We start from the raw sequence: 8,338 nt of genomic DNA, 5'->3' as shown, positions 1-8,338 counted from the left end.
AAAAAAAAAAAAAAAAAAGCAAAGATAAAAATATATTCATAGGATCTTTTACATTCATCTACATACTTCTAAGTTTTGGTAGCCATTTTTTTTTTAACTGTGGATTCAAGTTACTATCTTGTATCATTCTCTTACTCCAAGATGCATTTCTTCTACTGACCTTTATGAGAATATATTCATATATTATTTCTTTATCTGCTGAAAGCTCAAAAACTCAATTTTACAACTTTTTGTACAGTTGTCATTTAAATTAGTTATCACTACAAGAAACAAAAATATAGTTATCATTGCATTTAGAATTATCTATATAATTTTGTTTACTACTGCTGTTTACTTCTTCATGACAATTTGAATTACAGAATGTTGTCACTTCCTTTCGGCCTGAGGAAATTCATTTAGTGTTTCTTTTAAGGCAAGCTGACAATGAATAAATTGTGTTAGTGTTTGTTTATCTTGAAATGGCATTTATTTTGTCTCTATTTTTGAAGAAAAGTTTTGCTCCATATAGAATTTCTAAGTAAAAGGTTTTTTCTCTCTCTCTGCACTTGGAATATGTCATCTTATTCTCTTTTGAAATTCATCGTTTACCATGAGGGTTAATTATGAATCTTATTGTGGCTCCATTGTACAAAATGAATCATTTTTCCTCTGGTTACTCTCAAGATATTTTTTTGTTATTGTTTTTCAACAGCCTGACAAAAACATTTCTAGATGTTAAACTTTTTGTATTTATCCTATTTGGACTTCGTTACACTTCATGTATGTGTAAATTAAATTTTTCAATCTAATTTGAAAAAATGTTGGTCATTAAACATTACTTTTTTTCTTTCTTTTTCCTCCTCCCCTCTCCCTCTTGAAGTCCCCTTATGTGTTGGTATCTTAGTAGGGTCCTACAAGTTTCTGGGGCTTTTTTCATTTTTCTTCATTCCTTCCTGTTCTTCAGATTATGTTGCTCCATTGACTTACCTTGAAATTCACTGATTCCTTTTTCTACCTGCTCAAATTTGCTTTGAACACCTCGGATGAATTTTTCATTTCAGGTACCATACTTTTCAACTGGAACATTTCCAGAAAGCTCTTTCTTGTATTTTCTCTTTACTGATATTCTAGTTTTGATTAGTCACTCTTCTTATGTCCATTTCACTATTGAAATATGGTTTTCTTAGTTCTTTGAACATGTTTACAGTACCTGCTTTGAACTCTGTCTGATAAATCTAGCATGTAGGTTCCCTCAGATACAGAATCAATTGATTCCTGTGTGGTTTCCTACATCTAGGTTATACTTACCTGTGTCTTTGCACATCTCATACATTTTTGTTGACAACTACATATTTTAAGATAATGTTATTTGAACAACTCTGCTGATATCCCCAGTCATGGCAGTTGCTGCTGTTTTTCTTTATAGTTGTTTAATAATTTGGATGAACTAAGAAGGTGGAGTCTGTTTCCTCATAGTGTGTGGCTATAATGTCTGCTCTGTATTTTTAATATTATCCTTATTTTTATGTTTAAGCTGGACTTCCTAAATGTCAATTTGTAAAATAAATTTAGATTTCTGATCATAAATTAAATCATGTTAACAAATAATGCCTTGGGTAAAGGGAAAATTTCTCTGACCTCACAAATAGTTTTGTGATCATGTCAGCAGCCAAGAGTAAAAGAAAATGTTGGTTGGTTGCTTCATACCACTATGATAGGTTTTTCCTTTTTTTAGAAGTAAACAATCCTGAACATTGTTCTAAGTCAGCACTGTAGCAATTGTCTTGGCTTACATGACATGAATGGCTTATTTGATTTCAGTACACATATACAACTTTTATGTAAACATGGTGTTTTATAATATTTCTAATTCAATTACTGATAATTTTTAATATTCTGTGCTTCAATTCTGTCCACCAAATCTATGATGGCTTCTTAACATGTATTATACTCTAGCAAACATGTAAAATGCCAAAAGTCACAGTTTTAAAAATCTCATATTTCAAAATTGTATTTCAAAAGTTATTGCTCTGTGATACACAATCGATTTTTTTTTAATCCACTCAGGATATACAGAGCTTATAGATTCACTCTGATTTTATGTGTAGATTCAAAAAGTAACTCAGCATGAGTTAAAGGCAGATAAAGTATTATGCATATGAATGTATTTTCATGTTTGTGCTATCCTTTTCCATATTTCTTTTCTTAATTGATAAATAACAATTGTACATATTCATGGGATGCGTGGTATTGCTTCTGTACATACAATGCATAGAATCAGGTCAGGGTAAATAGCAAATCTATCATCTCAAACATTTATCATTTCTTTGTGCTAAAGTGTTCAATATCCTCCTTCTAACTCTTTGAAGCTATGTAATACATTACTATTAACTATAGTCATCCAATAGTGGTACAGAAGACTAGAATTTATTTCTTCTATCTAGTTATGAAGATATGTTATTCCCCACATGATAAGAAGACAACAAGTGTATAGTGCATGTCAAAATCTGAGACACAACATTTTCACAAGATGCTTCACCATATAAAAGAATCGAGTGATTTTAAAAGTTTGGAAAACAGTACATATCATCCCCATTTTGGTGATGTATATGTTGGTTTTTTAAATGATCTGTGAATCCTCAGTATCAAGATAAAACAAAACAGAATCTTATTGGACTTAGCATCCCTCAGCATCCAGATATTTTGGAAAATACTAAATAACATTACTTGGAGTGAATATTCTATGGTATGTGCTTTGAAAATTATTCTCTAATGGGATTAAAACAGATTTTCTTGCAGTCTATTTTATCACAACAATCTGTCTGGGATTATTAAACACTCTCAGTAGATTTTCTTATATAATTCTAAGGGTGTCTACTGGAGTTTTATTATGCCCACTGAATGAGCCTTATCTATATTGCTGCCCAGTTTATACAGTAATAAACCCAGATGTTTTCAAGAATAACTAATGGCACATAAAATTTCCCCTGTTTTAAGATGAATTGCATATGAGACAATTCTATTCTTTTTGAATTTTGTTTATTTAGGTTTATCTATATCCACAAGCAATTTAATATTCATTTCCAATGGCAAAATGTATAACAAAAATGTGATGAGTTTTTACAATGCATCTATTGACCAGAAAATGAAAGGTATACATTAATTGTAAAATACTTCTCATGGATATATAGGGCAAGAGATCAAAAATGGTTTAAAATTACATTTTGGCATTATTATAATTGGAATCTTAGTAAGTAGTCATCAAAATGAAAGAGACATAAAAGATTGACAACATTGATTTCTGGAATTAACAGTAACCTAAACTTCCACTTCTATTAAAAACCCACTCTCTTGTATACACTTTCATTCGGCAGCTTTCTCTTGGAAAATATTGTAGTCAATATTTCCTAAAGGAAAACCAACATGAAACTGGGAGTAAATTTTAATTTGTTGCTTGAAAACAAGCTCACAGAAAAGTCTCCTTACCATGTGAAATTCTGTAAGGAATTTTATAGAAATACAAAATGTCAAAACAAAATATAATAGCTATTTTCATGACTCAAACTAAATCTGAAATAGTGTTAAAATGATTTGAAAACAAAAGGTCTGCATGCTGCATGATCCTATGTAATTAATGTATTATTTCTTTTTAAATATAGTTTACTAACATTTATCCTTTATGCAAAAAGCAACTGAGTATATAGTATTGATGTTAATAAAGGAGCAAAGAGGAGAAATGTGTGATTTGGCTTCTATTTTCCTATGAAGCATAACCTATGTTGATCAGGTTACCCATGTCTAATATCTCATCTATTCTCAACAAAAAAATACACAGAAACTTCGAGGACATTGAAATTAAACATTTTAGGGCACTTCCTGCGTTGTTAAGTCAGGGTCACCTATTCTTTAGCTACCCAGATCATGCCTTTTTAAAATTTCTGATCTGACCAAAAAATATTTCAGTTTCATTTCACCTTGTTCCCCACATGAGAGAGAAACTTTATCCTTTTTTTTAGTCCTTCTCTTAGATTTGGCATTTATATTTTATTTTTTTGGATCCTTCTTGACTTTTCTAAGAACTTTGGCCAGACATTACATGGGAGTAATTCCTCCCATGGTGGCTCATATTAAGATAACTCAAATGTGATTTCAGATCAGACAATTCAAAATGCATCAAGTCTCCTTGGTATGTGTCAAAGCCTAGGGAGTCGGAATATAACTCAGGAAATATGGCAGATATTTCTTCTGCTCAGAGCTCCCACAAACCTATTGAACAGTCACACCATAATGCTAAAGGTTTCTTATAGAATGAGGCCCCGCTTATATTTCACCATTTGCAAGGTGACTATGTTATATTCTGGGGGAAGAAAGAGCAAGAACTTGGCATTCTCTTCTTGACCCACTTTGGAAAAGTGAAAATAAGAACATGCAAGTGGTGGAAAGATCATGTGTATGGCAGAGGGCATCAGGATGGTGTTCAAAACACTGCTCAGGTTCTTCCTCCATTTTAGCCAAGTAAACTCTGATCAGACACATCCTCCCACAGATAACTATAAATTCTGGGCAAAAAAATAAATAAATAAATAAAATAAAAGTAAATGAAGGTACTGAAGAAAAATCAAACCTAGGCAGGTATGAAGAAAAGTCAATAATTAAAAGAAAAATGGCACAGGGCAAGTGTTCCATTTATTATGGCTTTAAGCTTGAAGGTAGGTTCCATTTTATACTATTCAAGGCAGTAAACACTACAGTAGAAAAACCTACCATCTTTATTTCTGCTTTTAAAAAATCAGAGCACAAAGTCCAGAAAACCACACCTTCTGGAAATTGAGACAGAAAATCCTGGGAAAGAGAAAATGGGGAGCCTTACATTTTGTGTACAAACTCTATCAACATCTGTAGATGATCACCTCTGAACCACACATGCATAAGGCAGACTCCAAAAAGACCATCAAAAGCTAAAAGAACTAAGCTAAGATTAGAGTTGCCTCCCTCCACAGGGAAGACAGAGACTGCAGTGTGAATTCATCCATATTAGCTGTCTGTTTGTGACAGAGTGGAGGGGAGAGAAATAAAGGACATCAGCAAAATGATACAGTAGACAGCTCCAAAATCCTGTCACTCCAAAAAAATTTCAAAAACAAGCAGAAACAGAAAAACTGCCAGAACTCTATAAAACAAAGGTATATAACAAACAGGTAGATGCTGTATCAAGATAAAGTAACTTTTATTTGTTTGTAACTCCATTTTTTATTTTCTATAGGATTTAAAACACAAATTCATAAAAATGATTACACATCCATGTTACAATGTGTGAAGATGAAATTTGTGACAATGACGATATATGGGGCAGGGAAAGCCCTATACTAGAAAAGAGTCTTCGTATGCTGTTAAAGGTAAGTTTTATCAATTTGAACTAGATCAAACTTATTCGACCTGTCTTGTTGTTTTGTTTTAGTCTTTTAACAGCCTAAAGCCATGATTTTTACTTTCTGTCTCTAGTGATAAGCAGATAAGAGAAATGAGGAAGGGGCTTTATTGGCCCAACCAGAAACAAAAACTAAGCACCCATGACTGTATTCTCTCCCTTGGACACCCCTGAGCTAGATAATTAGAAACTTAGAATATTAATTGTAATTCCCAGTGTAGCTACTAAGAAGAAAACTAAAAATAGATACATAAAGGGAAATAAGAAAAAATAAATAAACAAAATGAAGGGAGGAATGGAAAAAATGAGGAATAAACAACACTTAAAGAAATGGGAAACAAATAGCAAAACAGCAAAGGTTGTATCAAGACAAAGTAACTTTGATTTGTTTGTAACTCCATTTTTTATTTTCTATAGAATTTAAAACACAAATTCATAAAAATGATTACACATCCATGTTACGATGTGTGAAGATGAAATTTATTTATTTATTTTATTTATTTTTATTACTGGTTAGTTTTATTTACTAGTTATTTTTATTACTGGTTAAATATAAACAGATTAAACCATATAAAAAAGAGATTGGTAAATTTAAACATGAGCTGACAGTACGCTATTTACAACAGACTCAATTTAGATACAAAGACACAAATACATCTCAAAAATGATGGAAGACATTTCATACAAATTACAACCAAAAGGGAGATAGAGAGTCTGTAGTATCAGACAAAATAGACTTCAAGTCAGTAACTGCTATAAGAGCCCAAAATGATTATTATATACTTAAAGACTCAATTCTCCAAGGTCATGCAACAGTTGTAAGTCTACATGTGCCAAACAACAAAGCCCCAAAATACATAAAGGAAGCAAACACTGAAAATATCAAAAGGAGAAATAGACAGTTCTAAATAATAATTGGAGACTTCAATAACTCACTTTAGTAATAAATATAATAGCCAAATTAACAAGGAAACAGAACTGCAACACCACTATACAACAATTAAACCGGATCTGCATCAAGATGGCCGAATAGAAACAGCTTCAGCCTCCAGCTTGCAGTGTGAGTGACACAGAAAACGGGTGACTTCTGCATTTCTAACTGAGATACTGGGTTCATCTCACTGGGGCGTGTCAGACAGTGGATACAGGACAGTGGGTGCAGCCCAGTGAGTGACATCCGAAGCAGGGCAAGGCATCACCTAACCCGGGAAGTGCAAGGGGGAGGGGAATTTCCTTTCCTAGCCAAGAGAAACCATGACACACAACACCTGGAAAATCGTGTCACTGCCACCGTAATACCGTGCTTTACCAAGAGTCTTAGCAAACGGCTCACCAGGAGATTATATCCCATGCCTGGCTCAGAAGATCCCAAGCCCACGGAGCCTCCCTCATTGCTAGCACAGCAGCCTGAGATCAAACTGCACAGTGGCAGTGAGGCTGGGGGAGGGGTGCCCACCATTGCTGAGGCTTAAGTAGGTAAACAAAGCGGCAGGGAAGCTCGAACTGGGTGGAGCCCACCACAGCTCAAGGAGGCCTGCCTGCCTCTGTAGACTCCACCTCTGGGGACAGGGCATAGCCAAACAAAAGGCAGAGAAGCATCCGCAGATGTAAATGTCCCTGTCTGACAGCTTTGAAGAGAGTAGTGGTTTTCCCAGCATGGAGTTTGAGATCTGAGAACAGACAGACTGTCTGCTCAAGTGGGTCCTTGACCCCAAGTAGCCTAACTGGGTGACATCCCCCACTAGGGGCAGACTGACAACTTACACTTCACATGGCTGGGTATACCTCTGAGACAAAGCTTCCAGAGGAACGATCAGACAGCAACATTTGCTGTTCAGCAATATTCTATCTTCTGCAGCTTCCGCTGCTGACACCCAGGCAAACAGAGTCTGGAGTGGACCTCGAGCAAACTCCAACAGACCTGCAGTTTAGGGTCCTGATGGTTAGAAGGAAAAATAACAAACAGAAAGGACATCCAGACCAAAATCCCATCTGAATGTCACCATCATCAAAGACCAAAGGTAGATAAAACCACAAAGATGGGGAAAAAGCAGTAAAGAAAAGTTGAAAATTCTAAAAATCAGAGCATCTCTCCCCTTCCAAAGGAATGCAGCTCTTCACCAGCAATGGGACAAAGCTGGATGGAGAATGACTTTGACGAATTGAGAGAGGAAGACTTCAGACAATCAAACTTCTCCGAGCTAAAGGAGGAATTACCAACTCAGTGCAAAGAAACTAAAAACCTTGAAAAAAGATTTGATGAATGGCTAACTAGTAAAACGAATGCAGAGAAGTCCTTAAATGACCCGATAGAGATGAAAACCATGACACAAGAACTACGTGACAAATGCACAAGCTTCAGTAACTGACTCGATCAACTGGAAGAAAGGGTATCAGTGATTGAAGATCAAACAAATGAAATGAAGTGAGAATAGAAGTTTAGAGAAAAAAGGGTAAAAAGAAATAAATGAACAAAGCCTCCAAGAAATATGGGACTATGTGAAAAGACCAAATCTACATCTGATTGGTGTACCTGAAAGTGATGGGGAGAATGGAACCAAGTTGAAAAACACTCTGCAGGATATTATACAGGATAACTTCCCCAACCTAGCAAGGCAGGCTAACATTCAAATTCAGGAAATACAGAGAATGCCACAAATATACTCCTTGAGAAAAGCAACTCCAAGACACGTAATTGTCAGATTCACCGAATTTGAAATGATGGAAAAAATGTTAAGGGCAGCCAGAGAGAAAGGTCAGGTTACCCACAAAGGAAAGCCCATCAGAGTAACAGCAGATCTCTCAGCAGAAACTCTACAAGCCAGAAGAGAGTGGGGACCAATATTCAACATTCTTAAGGAAAAGAATTTTCAACCCAGAATTTCATATCCAGCCAAACTAAGTTTCATAAGTGAAGGAGAAATAAAATCC

Source organism: Mandrillus leucophaeus, unplaced genomic scaffold (genome assembly GCF_000951045.1).
Source record: "Mandrillus leucophaeus isolate KB7577 unplaced genomic scaffold, Mleu.le_1.0 Scaffold271, whole genome shotgun sequence".
NCBI classification, from domain to species: Eukaryota; Metazoa; Chordata; class Mammalia; order Primates; family Cercopithecidae; genus Mandrillus; species Mandrillus leucophaeus.
Note: the sequence above shows the minus strand (reverse complement) of the source record.